Consider the following 14,773-nt stretch of genomic DNA (forward strand, 5'->3'; position numbering starts at 1 on the left):
TGGGGTGTACATTTATCTTTACTGAGGGCTGCAGTAAAAAAGCGTGGCAGACGCGCGCGCACACACACACACACACACACACACACGACCCTGCTCCCCCTTCTGCATCCCCGGCCTGGTCTCCGCTTGGCCCCCTGGCCATGCTAGCACATTCTCTGTCACGTCCAACCAATCCCTCAGCCCCGATGCGTATTCACGAACGCATTCTCTCCTCCTCAGCTCGCCAACTGCACACACTGTAAGGACACCGCTGTCTGGACTCTCAGCGACACCCTGCGTGTTGCCTGCAGCAGCTCCCGATGCCCCTGAGGCTTGGGGAAAGAAACAAGGCGCTCCACAACCTGGTGACCTGCCCGGCGCCCCCCCAAAGCGCTCTTCTAACGCCTCCGTATCCACCTGTACTTACATTCCACAAGTACAGAGCCGCTTACTTAAAGTGGAAAGAAAGACCAAGAAAAAGACAATGGTTGGTGCCCAGAACCCGGTGGTGGGCCTCACAGGTGTGGGCCGGGATTAAGGAAGAGCTGGGGTGAGGATGACACCCCTCTTTCTGACTTGAGCAACTGCGCAGAACACCATTTACGTGCACACTAACGAGCGATGGACAGCAGGGACAGAGAGGGAGCGGCCCCCCAAGACAGCATGTTGGCGGGGGGAGGGGGGGCTGCAATCACCAGCAAGCATTTTCCAGTAGGAGGTGACCTTAAGGGCAAGTGTCAGAACTGTGAGAGCCAGCTACCCCTCAGCCCTTGGAAAATCTCAGGGGATCTGGTCTGGGGGACAAAGGGGGAGGGAGGAAGGGGGAGACAGGAAGACAGAGACAAAGACAGTCTCCTGACCCATCAGAAGAGACACGCTCACCGATCTCAACCGTTCTCTCTCGGTGCTGCCGCGCTCCCCTGCCCGTGTGTAGGGCAGGGCCGGGTAAAAAGCTGTCCGAAGATATTTGGAGGAAACGTTTAGAGCATACCAGAAGATGACTTTTGCTAGGAAATTCCAGAACACCCTCTGAGGATTTCGCTCACACGATATGAAGTTAAGGACACGCTAAAATTCGAGAAGGCCTGGAGAACAAAAGCAAATGAAGGACAGCATACGATCCTATAGCTCGTCTAGGACTTCTGACTTTCTAAACAGCTTGCCCACTCATCAGCTACTTGCCCTCTTAAGAATGCCGATTAAGGGGTCACCATGGAGGGAAAGCTTCCAAAAGGCACACCTGGAGCTTTTAAGGAACAGACATCTTCTTTCTTGCCTTTGGGAAAGGGGCAACAAATGGCTGTGGGACATGAGGCTTCAACTTTGTATTCTGGCATTCCCTGAGCCCTTCCGACACTCCACTCGCCAGTAGCTCGCACGTCACAGGAGGCATGGAAGGCAACCAGGACCGTGGATAGCTACCGGAGGGCAGCCGGGGACAACCGTGACGAAGAGTATCCCGTAGGCTCAAAGGAGATCCAACGTGGCCGACCGCTGCACAGGCTGCCATATTGAGACTGACCCCCTGCGTCCTTGATCCTCTGGCCGTGTGGAAATAGGATTCAAGAGACACCAAGAAGCTGAGGTCCCTTAAAGGGTGTCACTCACCCTTTATTCTTTGTCTGGGGTTGTCCTGGCTTTCCTGCACCCTACTCTCACCCGCTGCTTGAAGGTGGGAGCCTTCAACTTGTCCCAATGGTCTTGGGGCCTGACGTCATACAGAACGAGCTCACGCACAGCGGCAGCCAAAAGCCTGTGACCCACAGCCAAGCCTCTGCTGGTGCAGCCAGGGGACCCTCCCAGGTGGAAGGTGCCCGAGACAACAAGACTAGCCGACGAGATTTCCCCTCCTCTTTTACAGAAGCACACAGAGCTCAAAAACAGGGATCAGCGAACGTGCTGTCAACAGCCATACTCTAGCCTTTGCAGGCCAGACGGTCTCTGCTGTGACTTCTCCACTCTGCCGCCGTAGGGCTAAAGCAGCCGTAGGGAAGATGGAAGGAACTGGGAGTTGGCTGTGTCGCAGTAAAACTTTATTTACCAACATAGGTGGCAGCCTAAGTTTGGCCCGTTCAGCTCCTGCTCCAAAGAACAAACGAGCATCATTTTTCTAAAAAGAAACTCAGATTTTTTTAAAACCCTTTCGACTAATGTCATTATCAAAACGAAAAAACTCCACCAAATTTTTCAGAGCCTGCACTATTCTCCTTCCTCGCTCCTCACAGATAACCTTTTTCTTGGAAGGGCCACATGAGCTCCAGTGTACCTTGCTCAGAAATAAAAATCTCAGATTTAGTAACGATTAACCCACCTACACGGCGGGGGGAGAAACCAAACCACGGGACCACGTTGAAAAGGGTGTCAAGCCCAAAGGAGGAGTTTCTCCCGTGGCTTCTGTTCACACTGCACACATTCTGCCACTGCATTCTCTTCCAGGTCCTTCCACCACACCGTGGTCTCTGAGGCCCAGAGGCACCGCCGACCTATAGCAAAGAGGGCCCCCCACCCCCCGAGCAGCCGCAGGGCTCTCTGGAGAGAACAAGGAGGGAATCTGGACGTGGACGAACTGCAGTCCGTCGTTTGTTCCATGCTCCAGTGCCACTGGCTGTCCGACCTGGGGACGGCACAAGCTCTCGGAGCCCGCCTTGCCCCATCTGGGTAACCCCCCCCCCCCCACCTGCAGAGCTCTCATGTTCATTCCCGAGGTCATGGATGTGCACGCACTTCAGAAACGTTAGCTATCTTATCCTGAATGAAGAATGCAGAGGCAACCGGTTAACACTAAGGCTGTGCTGAGGCCACTGATTTCTGGCCTCAGTGAGAGAGAGGCTGGGGGCACCGATGACCAAAGACCTCATCGGGTGAGCTGATGAGGGACAAAATACACAGGTCGCATTAGGCCCACACACTCTAGTTTATCTTGGTGTACTTCTGCAAGAATCTGGGGAAATGCACGTACCCACGACTGCCACATGACCGACCTGACAGAAGAACCAAGAGAGATCTGTACAAACCTACAAAAAAGAAAACGCAATCAGTGAGATCGTTGTAGAGAAAAGGTTTGGTGCTACAATTCCAGCCCGGAATCAAAGACCAGGCCTGTGGTCCTGATTCTGCCACTGACTGGACCCATTTCCTCTTCTGTGAGGGAGTGTAATGATACCTGCCCTTGAACCCTAACGAAGGAGGTGAGGGACCAAATCAGAGAATGGAGGGGCACCTGGATGGCTCAGGCAGTTGGGCTCTGACTCTGGATTTCGGCTTGGGTCACGGTCTCGTGCTCCGTGGGATAGGCCCCGCATCTAAGCCCCACTTAGGATTCTCTCTCTCTCTCTCTCTCTCTCTCTCTCTCTCTCTCGCTCTCCAAATGAATAAATAAACTTAAAAGGGCTCTGTGTCATGCTACCATCACCCAGCCTTGCAAATCTCCAAGCTATACTGAAGACACCGTCACGACGACAGTAAAGTCTTTTGTTGTCGTCAAAACGGCAAATGCACGGGCCCCTGGTCTCAGCTACTCCACTGGCAGGGCTCTTGCACACACGCAGAGAATGTATACAAGGATTCTGATCCAAAGCCCTGTTTGTAACAGCAGGAGCTCAGAAGCAAGGCACATATCTAGGGCCCTGGTGACATCACGTACGTGGCTGACAGTGGTGGCACAGCAGGTGCAAGCAGATGGGGACAGGGACGCGAGACAGGCAGTCACCGCATTCCTTTTGAATAGATTTCTAGCATTTAAAAAAATGTTTATTGACTTATTTGGAGAGAGAGATGGGGGAAGGGCAGAGAGAGAGGGAGAGTGAGAGAGTGAGAGAATCCCAAGCAGCCTCTGTGCCGTCAGCACAGAGCCCAACGCGGGGCCTGAACCCACAAACCGAGAGATCGTGACCTGAACCGCAGTCAAGGGTCGGGTGCTCAACCGACAGAGTCACCAAGGCGCCCCTGACATTTTTGAACCCGGTGGGAACCTTCACAAAAGTAAACAATTGGGGAAACAAGGGGGCGGTATTTTTTAATTTACCTTGAGTCTCCAGAAGCTGGTACCCATCCCAGCCCCAAGATTTAGAATCTGACAGGGACATTCTGTCTTCCGTAGAAATGCCTTTATCAGCTGACTGACGCCATGGACGCGAGCAACGTATCCTGAGAGAGAGACAGAGACAAGCCATGACTCGGTGATGATGGAAATAAGCCTTGCCAAGTTCACCACACCAGGAGGACAAAAGGCAACCCTTCTGCCCTTCTTCAGGGGTCGCGGTTTAGGTTATCCATAGACCTTATGGGAGAAGTAACGACTTTAAAATTCTCTTCCTTTTTTTTTTTTTAAAGCCATTTGAACCAAAAGAAGCACAATCTATCTAATGGTTGGATCAACTACCTTAAGGAAAACGCAACGCCCCCTAATTCCACATATGAAAGAAAAATATTTTACATCAAAACATGGGATCTAAATGTCCCTCTTAGAAATGTGTCTTTTCGTGGCTAAGTGAGAGCTACTCAGAATTCGGCTGAAACTCAAAATTGGGAGACCGTCTGGAAAGTATTCTGGGGTCAGGAAATGGGGCAGATAAATGTCAAAGCAAAGACAGCCATATTTCTTACCGTGCTCCCTTCGTGTCCATCCTGTGCGGGTTAGAGCCTCGATGTTTGTAAAACATCACAGGCGGGGTTGGGCGGGGGGCGGTGCACAGGCAAATGGTGCCTAATAAACTGACTTGTGAAGCTCTGGCGTGGGAAGCTGGAACCGAGGAGACAAGAAATAAAAGAGGGTGAAAGGAAGATGAAATTGATCTGTGTTCTAAAGCCCTTCTGCTTACAGTATTACTATTTTAAGAACAAAATGTGAGTGGCATTTAGACACTTACTGCAATTTGACATAGGGATTTCGTGTCTATGGATTCGACTAGTAAATAATTTGAGCTTGTCTTTTTACATGTCTCTTTTGGGGCGCCTGGGTGGCTCAGTCGGTTAAGCGTTCGACTTCGACTCAGGTCATGATCTCACAGTCTGTGAGTTCGAGCCCCCTGTCGGGCTCTGTGCTGACAGCTCAGAGCATGAAGCCTGTTTCAGATTCTGTGTCTCCCTCTCTCGCTGACCCTCCCCTGTTCATGCTCTGTCTCTCTCTGTGTCTCAAAAATAAATAAACGTTACATGTCTCTTCCATTTTACTTTTCTAGTAAATCCTTTTTACCGTGGGTTACAGAGTATCACCCACAACGGACTGGACATTGGAAAAATTTTAAAAATGCTCCCCACACGCTGTTTGGGAAGCACTCTCCTACTATGGGGCCCTAGTCTAGCGATGCCAACCCAGGGAGAGGAAGAAGGAAGGCCGGAGGGCTGACCTGCTGCCCAGGGCCCCCAGCACCCAGGGCACCATGGTGGGGCCCTGCCTCTGCAGCATTTGTTAGGAAAGTGTCCTCAAGAGTGTGGGAGGGAGGCTTAAGGCCTCTTAGCCAGGCCTCGTCCAATCTTACTGATGCCTAGTTTCACCCTCAGCTCAAAGTAAGTACCATGTCCTTATTCTCAGGAAGCACCACTTTAAAATTTCTTCGCATTTCTCATTGAAACTACCCATAGGATCCGTCTTTAGGGCCAAGATGCCCTGCACCCACAAGAACGATGGTCATTTGGCCAATTTCTCAATCTGGCTGAGACTAAGTCACCCTCCTGCCTCAAATCCTTTCACTGCCTTGATAGAAATGACTTGTACAGCCTAACACGGTTACTATCACTTTGACAAGGCCAAAAAAAGTCATTCCTTCCATGAACAGACAGTTCACAGTAAAAGACATATAAATGGCTCTTCAACATATAAAAATGATCTTGGGGCACCTGGGTGGCTCAGTGGGCTAAGCAAGTGTCCGAATCCTGATTTCAGCTCAGGTCATGATCTCACGGTTCAAGGGTTTGAGCCCCACATCGGGCTCTGTGCTGACAGCATGGAGCCTGCTTGAGATTCTCTCTCTTTCTCCCTCTCTCTCTCTGTCCCTCCCTGCTTGCAAGCAAGTGAACTCTCGCTCGCTTGCTCGCTCTCTCTCAAAATAAACATTTAAAAAAGATATTAAAAAAATAATCATAATGATCTTCAACTTCACCCCAAAATAAGAGGAATCTAAAATAAAATTACTGTAAGACACCATGTTTCATGGATCAGATTAACCCAGATGAAAAGTTTCATAATGCACTGTGTTGGTGAGGATGTTGGGAAGTAAGCACTTTCATATACTACCGGAGAGAAGGAACGCTGGAACTCTCATGTTAAGAACGAATCCCTCTGTTACACTGCTGGCTTTGCAATGGAGAAGGGGCCATCTTCCATGGAATGTAGGTGGTTTCTAGAAGGTAGACAAGAAAAGGAAATAGACTCTCCCCTATGGCCTCCAAAAGAAACGGCCCTGATGACACTTTGATGTTAGCCTAGTGAGACCCATGTTTGACTTCTGACCTTCAGAACTGTAAGATAATAAATTTGTATTGTGTAAAAAAAAGAAAAACGAATGAATCCCTAAAACCCCAGGCCTCTCTGCTGATGAGGGAATAGTGAGAAGGGAGGGGGTCACTTGCCTCTGTTAATTTCGGGGGCCTTCCTCTCCTCAGACAGTCTTACCAAATGCTGGATGTAAGGGTCATGCCAGTAGCCAATGCTCACTGCAAACCTGGAAGGGATAAAAAGGAGGCAGGTGAGTAGACGTCAGTGGATTCAGGTTCTCGGGAACCAGGTCAAGGAGGAAAACCATCTACTTCACAAGGCCAACACACTCCCGTTTAGCACTCCGTTACACATGTAAACAGACTCAGCCATCCGCCGAGGTGCTCACTTACACTCCTCTCACCCTTCCCACGGCGGCCATGTGTCACCTCTCTTTATTCTGACTGCTAATTCCTCTCCCAGGACCCTGGAGAGCATATAACCTCACCTCGTCCCTCACCCAGAAGACGTGCAACCGTTCATTCACTCGGCAAACTCGCTGGCCAGAACTATTCAGACAACCCTACTCAACCAGAAGTTCTGGGTCCACAGGAAAGATCTAGAATTGTTTTGTCAAACTCGATAATGACTCCCTAAGTATTTCCCCCGGCTCTGTCATTTCACGTCCCTTAAGGAGTAAAAGGGAAAACCAGGAACAAACAAACAGAACAGCTACAACCTAGAAAATTTTGCCATTGTAGCTTACCCTCTCTGGCATGCACTACAACCTGGAAAATGCTACAGTAACCTAACCTCTCCCCAGGCCACACGCAGGGAATCAAAGCTCTAGTGTTCTAAGCCAGGGATCTGAAACCCCAATGACCACTTAAGGTCTTCTGGCAACCGTGAGTGGAACCAGCCTTAGGACAAGGACACGTAATGGGAGAAACCTGGATCCTTAAGGCCGAGCCCCTGTGGGCCTGCACCCCGCTCTACCTCTCCACAGACATTTTGAGAGTTTCCAAATGTCTTTATCGCTTAAACCAAACGGAGTCAGGCTTCTGTTACCTGCTACACCCTGAAGCATCCTAAGCGATATCCTGAGTGTATGAGCTCATTTCCAGTGTTTCTTGATGAACAAGCGGAGAGGGGAAGGGGTGAGTGACTGTTACCCAGCTAGAGTCTGAGCTCCCAGAGGCAGATATGATACCTTCTCTTTACGTCCACTGACAAGGCTTACCGCTGCCTTGACTGTGGTCGGTGCTAATCCTGTACAAACCTATCCCCCCCAGTCTCTCTCATGTCCACGTTCACACATCACACACACACACACACACACACACACACACACACACACACACACACACACACATAAGGAAGCACATACTTTTGGCTTCTCGAGGCAGCAAGTCAGCACAGAAATGCACAAAGTACTCATTAAGGGACACGATTCGCTACGGGCCCAGACTGTCCAAGTTTTCCAAGGGTGAACAGGCTCAGCTGTCTAAAATGGTGCTTTTCAAACGATGAATTATGACCCATCCGTATAATAAAATCAGTGTAGTAGTTTGCAAGTCTTCATCTGTGAAAATGCAGTCGAATAGAGTGAAATAGAAAATATCAGGGGCACCTGGGTGGCTCAGTCAGTTAAGCAGCCGACTTTGGCTCAGGTCATGATCTCGCGGTCCGTGAGTTCGAGTCCCGCGTCGGGCTCTGTGCTGACAGCTCAGAGCCTGGAGCCTGTTTCAGATTCTGTGTCTCCCTCTCTCTGACCCTCCCCCGTTCATGCTCTGTCTCTCTCTATCTCAAAAAAATAAAGGTTAAAAAAAATTAAAAAAAGAAAATATCAGTATGCATTCCACACTGTAAGAGTTAAGACGGTTTTGTGAAGCTTTTGTTGAAGTGGGTGTTTGGGGTAAAGTGCAATGAAAAGTCTGTTCTCTGAACAACCAAAATCGACTCTGAAACACAGAGAACAAGGTGGTGGTTGCCAGAGGGGGCGGGGGGATGGACAAAATAGGCAAGGAGGGCTTAAGAGGTACACACTTCCAGTCCTATAAGTAACGCACAAAGATGAAAAGTGGAATATAGGGAATCCAGTCGATAATACTGTTATAACAGTACGGTGACAGATGTGACGACACCTAACCGTGGTGAGTGCTGAGTGATATGTAGATTTGTCAAATCACTCTGTTGCACGCCTGAAATTAATGTCACATTGTATGTCGACTATACTTCAATAAGTAAAAAAAGAGAGAAGATGCTGTTCTCACTGTTGGCGGATTTGAGGAGCCCCGGCCTCAAAGGAATCACCTAGTGCCATCTAGTGGTCAAGGCCGTATCTGCAGTCCAAGAACCACAGACTAGTGATGCGAACATCAAACATGGACCTAAGGGTTGGAGGCGGCCTTGGAACTGACCTGGTCAACCCTGACATCCGATGCCAGAATCCTTCAACAACACCAAGCCACTGCCTGACTATGCACCACAAAGAAGGCACTCACTCCAATGCCCAGCAGCCCTACCTGCCGAAAAGCTGATCGAGTCGCCCCCCTCCGCAAGCTCTGCGTTGGACTTACTACCGCCCTCCTCTGGATGACAAGGAGCGGTTTCCCCTCCTCTCAACCGTATTCTCCGTCAAGTTAATACTATTGATTCCGTCAAGCCATCTTTGGTGAGGGTCTGCTAAGTGCCAGCCATTGGGGATACGGTAGTGAACCAGACACAAAGAGAAGGAAGGGCTTGTGACAGATGAAGGACAACAGCATGGAGGACGGATGGACCTACGTTAGAGAATGTGAGAGGGAAAGCCTCTCTGAAAAGGGAATGGGCTGAGTTGGGTCCTTACACAACTGGAGAAAGCTGTGCAAAAGGCGTTCTAGACAGGAGGAAGAGCAGACAGAAATGCTCTGGACAGGAACCGCCTTGGAATGTTCCAGTCACAAAGTCGGTAGGGAGGCTGGAGAACAGCGGAGAAACAGGAGAAACTAGAGAGGCGGGTGGTGGGAGCCAGGGAGAGACCTCTGCAGCCACGTGCAGCGGCCCCAAACCACGGCGAGGTGCACAAACGTAACAGGTGGGGACAGAACACAAACGTATCCGGTCACGAGTCCTTACGACTCCCGCTTCCTAATGTTTCCAACACGCGTCTCCTTCTGGTCTCCAGATCTAGAAGACTGCCCGTGGTTTCTGGGAGGAAAAGGATGTCACTGATCTGCCCTTCAGAGTGGCTAACACGAGAAGATTTACAGAGCACTGCTAAGAAGAGTAAGGGTCAAAGAACTAGCGGGCACTGCTGATGGGGAGTTCCAAAGGGAGATGGGCAACCTGGTTCAGAGCTTAGAATTCTGTCACCCCTGGGAGCCCAGCTGAACATGGTGGATCCACACAAGGAAACGCTAACCGGTCATCTCAGACATGAACTACAAGGATCAGACATGCCAAGATGTTCAAGACACCGTGAAGGGAAAAATGTTAGGCCAAAAACCTATGTAGCCAACGTGCCCGTGAACACGTGTATGTGCGTATCTACAGACGAGTACTAGGGAACTGGCGATTTCTGGTGTGTGTGTGTGTGTGTGTGTGTGTGTGTGTTTTAATTTATCTCTATGCTTTAAACTTTTTCTCCATGAACTATATGCCATATTTCACCTAAGACATTATCAATTATAAGACTGAAAAAAGAAAGAAGAAACACTGCCAGTTAGTTAGCTTAATGTTTTTCTTATTGCTTACAATTTTAATTTTGTGCTTGTTGGAAAAAGCCCGTTTACTTGTTTGTTTAATTAGTTTTCAAGTAGGCTCTGTGTGCAACGTGGGGCCTGAACTCACAACCACATCCAGAGTTGCACGCTCTGTCGACTGAGCCGCCAGACGCTCCGGCAAAAGCCCTTTTGTGCTTATTTAAACGGATTGAAAGGGAATGGATGAATGCAATAAGAGGGTTAAGGCTTCCCTTTTGGGGTATCTGTGAGTTTCCACACAATATGGACCTTCGGGCCGCCAAGGGCATTGGCAAGGCTGCATCCCCAAGAGATCACCGTCATCCTCTCCAAGATTTCCTTCCACGCTACCGACCCTCCGGTGCAGGTTTTGTTACTGAGCCTTTCTCGATCTCATCAGGAGGTATCAATGGATGGTTCTCCAACAGCATCAGGATTTGTGCTCCTTCTGCAAATGGCCCTTAAAAGGCACGTGGCCAGAAGCACCCAAGAGCTGACGCTGTAGTCCTCCGGCCATGCCGCAAGCAACAATGACCACATCCACTTGCACAGGTAATGACAACTCTAACACGACTTGGCAGTGACCGCGGGACACATCGAGAATAAATCACAGCTGATGGCAAAGACGGAAGAACGTGTGTCACAGCATGGATCAAATACAGTATTGCCTTCACCACATGAGCAACAGTAAGCTTACATATCATAAGCAAACATAAGAGGCAAATATTAAGCGATGAAAAGTACCTGTGACATCACAGAGTAACATCCTTAAAACATAAAGAACTTACAAATCAGTAAGGAAAAAATTCCTAATATCCCAGAAGAAAGGCCAAAAATGGGCAGTTCACCGAAGAGCCAAGTGACCACTGAATATACAAAATAAAGAAACCCAAAAATGCAAAATGAAAGCAGAAACAGCAAGCAGTAAATCTGCTATCAAATCAGCCACAAAACCGTTTAATAGAACCCGGCTTTGGTGAGGATGAGAAAGAGGGCACCTGAGCCGCCAGAACTGTAAACTGTCACTGCCATGCCACGAGGCACTTCGGCTGCTGGTACTCAAAGCTGAAGAGTTCTATTTACGCGATGACCAAGCAATCCCACTTCTAGGATTTTACCCTAAGGAAATAGTCAAGAATGAACACAAAAAGGTTTCGGTAAGAACACTGAACCTGGGGTTACGCTATCAGGTGAACAAAGCAAGCTACAGAATTCTATGTACAGAATGTTCCCAATTCTGTTAGATGAATGCGTACATTCACGTACACGTGAATATACATACGTGTACAGTATACATATCGAGACTTCCCAGAGTAGGCACCAAAAGGTGAACAGTGGTCGCCTCTACACTGACGCTGTGCACCTAGTGCTGCTGTCTGTCTGTCTGTCCCCACCACAGTCCTCTGTTGCCCAAACCCAGAAAATAGCCCCTCTCTTTGTGTATCCTGACTTTGTTTAAAACCCAAAGCATCAAAAATCTCAGATTTGGGGAGACCTATTTCGCAGTCTTCGGTCAATCCCTATTGCTTTTGAAATTTTCATGACATTCACATACCACCTGTTCAGTGTAACATTTCTTTAAATCAACTCGCTTTTTTTTAGTACTCGGGTCTGACGTGCTATCTGGGATTTTCTTCTAACACACGCTATAATAAATACCTAACTATTAAAATTTCAAATATCTGTGTGCCACCTAGTCATTTCACATTCCTTCCGTGGGAAACACTGATCTGGGCCAACCGCCTACTCACTCGAGAGCATTTACTGACTCTGCCCTATAGGCATGAGTACCACCTGCAACAGGAAGGGGGTGACATGCTCTCCGCCAGGGATTTCTTCACCTGAAGGAAAGGGCAGGGGCCCTCCGCGCTCTCCCAGCCAGTGAGGATCAAGGCCAGGTTCATTTTACTTCTATCCACACTCCTGAGAGCTGACTACAATGCCAGGCATCATTCCAGATGCTTGACCGATAGGAACGGAACGCCTACAACCCTCATAATGACCCCCTGCGGAAGGCACTGCTTTACAGACTGAGGTGAAGGTCGGTCCCTCAAGCTGCGGAACCTTGTAGAAAACTTCATTCTATTGCTTTTCAAACCTATTTACCCACCTGGATTTGGATCCCTCCCCCGACACTTCAGTTGCTTAAATGATATCTGTGTGTGCGTGTGTGTGTATATACGTGTACACACACACACACACACACACAGTTATACATTAAACACATATATGTAACGTATGCACACATACACATACATACAACGTACTTAAATGCAATTGCAAAAATCAATCCGATACTCTTAGCATCAATTTTTAAGTTTGAAATCTGAACTACATACTGCATACTAGCCTAAGATACTGCTCTACCTCTTATTGTTAGTTATTGTTCTTTTTTTTAGTCTCATTTTTTTTTTGTTTCTATTTCTTGGTAGTTTTATTCTTGGTTATAAATGGAAGGCAGGAAGCAAAGTCTTAAGGGCAACAGACTTTGTACCTAAACAGACTTTCAGTTTGTTTCCTTTCTTGTGAGCTCTGTTGCTTTCTTAAGTAGATCCGCAAGGCCTTAAGTGTTGAATCAGGTAAAAACAAAAGAAAACAAAACAAAACTGAGCCTCAGTTAACTCACACGCTATCGTTTCTTCCCAACAGAGGCTACTGGTATTGCCTTTTGGCTTCAGCTAACACCCAATGACTTTACAAGGATTAATAGGTTCTAAAATCTAGTGCCTTCAGTGTAAGTACTCATTGACTAGTGGGCAAGGCATTTATGAAAAAGGAACCAACATTCACAAGAGGGTGAGTTAAGTAGGAGAAGTCAATCAGAAAGTTCCCATGGTACAATGTCTCATATCTGACTTAAGCAAACAAAAAACCCAGTGAATACAGAATATAGTAACAGGATGTCATGGGCCTGAATAATGCCAAAGTTCTTTTGGAAAAAATAAAACACTTAAGCACATGTAGTCTGAATATTTTCTCCCAGTCTGTCTTGCCCGTTCATTTTCTCAGTGCATCCATTTCTCCTTTCTAATTAGTGCTTTTTTTTGGTTCTGTATCCAAAACATTTGCCTACCTCAAGGTTGTCAACATATGCTCTCATGGTTTCATCTAAAAGATTTATGGTTCTAGCTTTTATATTTCGGTTTACGATCCATCCCAAATTAATGTGTACAGAACGAGGTAGGGGCTAAGGTCCATTTTGTTTCCACTTGAATTTCCACTTTACCCAGAATTAGTCATTAAAAAGACGTCCCTTTCGCCCACTGAATTGGCTTGACAATCTAGGTGAAGATCAACCAACAGTACTTGTGTTTGGTCTATTTCTTGGGACTCTTTATTCTGTGTCACTGATCTATCTCTATGCCAAAGACTTTGATTGCTGTGGCTTTACTGCAAGTCTTCAAATTAAGCGGTATTAAGCAGTTTAAGTTCTTCAACTCTGCTCTTCGTTTGAAGACTTTTTTGGCTATTCAAGACCCTTCACGTTTCCATATACATTTTCGAAACAATCTGTTAATTTCTTCTTCTAAAAAAAAAAAAGATGGCTAGGATTTTGACGGTGATTGCACTGATTCCACGGATCAAGTCAGGGAGAACAGGAATCTCAAAACATCAAATCTTCCAATGCATGAACAAAGTGTGTCTCCCATTTATTTCAGTCTTCTTGAATTCCTCTCAACAATGTTTTACGGTTTTCTGTGTAAAGGTGTTTTGTGTCTTTCATTATAATCATTCCTACCCACTTTAGGTTTTTGGATGCTATTGGCAATGTTTTCAATTTGAATTTTCCTACCCATGTATGTATACGTACAATATATCTATCTGACAAAGAATTCCTATCCAGAATAGAGAATAAACTCCAATGAGTCCAAACCAAAAACCATTAACAACAAAAATGGGCAAAAGACTTGAACAGACAGTTCACGAAAGATGTAGGAATGTCCAATAAGCACACAAAAAGATGCCTAAGATCATTAGTCACCAGGGAAATGCAATTTAAACCCATAACGAGATGCTCTTTCACCCTCACAGACAATACAGAGTGTTAACAAGGATGTTGAGCAACTGGAGTTTCAATATATTGCTGGTGGGAAGTGCAAAGCGATAAACCACTTTGGAAATTAGTCTAGCAGTTAAATATATACCCACCCTGTGACTAAGCAATTCTATTCCTAGACATTTGTTTGAGAGAAATGGAAGACTTGTATAAGAACGTCCCTTGTAGCCTATTTGCAATGACCAAAAACTTCGATACAACTCAAACGTCCTATCATTGGAGAACGCACGAACAAATCATGGTGTATTCATACATGTATAGGAACAAACTACTTTACACTGACAAAGACTCTTTCCTTGACCAAACTCTAGCCAGGTTCCTCGAGCCCTCTTCTCAACTAGGCTTCAACCTTGACTTACTGTATAGAGACTCGAACAAACACTAATGAAGACTTTAACAGCTCAAGGCTCCACCCCTAGGATGATTCCGGTACCCCTTAGTGCCTGCCCGAGAAAACTCAAGGCTGCCAAAAGCATCCATTGTTTCTTCTAGCCAACACTGAAAGATCAGGTCCCTGTCTCCCAGTGAGCAAATCCAGGTGGTTTCACATGAACCAATACCTTGTCTGGCTTTTGTAATTTTTTACTTCTGATTTTATTC

At 47.1% G+C, this 14,773-nt stretch overlaps 1 protein-coding gene and 1 pseudogene across 1 annotated transcript in view; one reads left to right on the forward strand and one right to left on the reverse strand.

The window, feature by feature from the left end:
* Positions 1–3,536, forward strand: part of LOC122478465 (formin-like protein 5) — a gene marked incomplete at its 5' end in the record, with an annotated part of 68,417 nt that extends 64,881 nt beyond the window's left edge. Inside the window, one exon of the mRNA XM_043572059.1 lies at positions 220–3,536. The remainder of the gene's footprint in view (positions 1–219) is intronic.
* LOC122478467 overlaps positions 1–12,862 on the reverse strand; it is a 28,411-nt pseudogene extending 15,549 nt beyond the window's left edge.
* Between the last annotated feature and the right edge of the window lie 1,911 nt (positions 12,863–14,773).

Source organism: Prionailurus bengalensis, unplaced genomic scaffold (genome assembly GCF_016509475.1).
Source record: "Prionailurus bengalensis isolate Pbe53 unplaced genomic scaffold, Fcat_Pben_1.1_paternal_pri Un_scaffold_68, whole genome shotgun sequence".
NCBI lineage: Eukaryota > Metazoa > Chordata > Mammalia > Carnivora > Felidae > Prionailurus > Prionailurus bengalensis.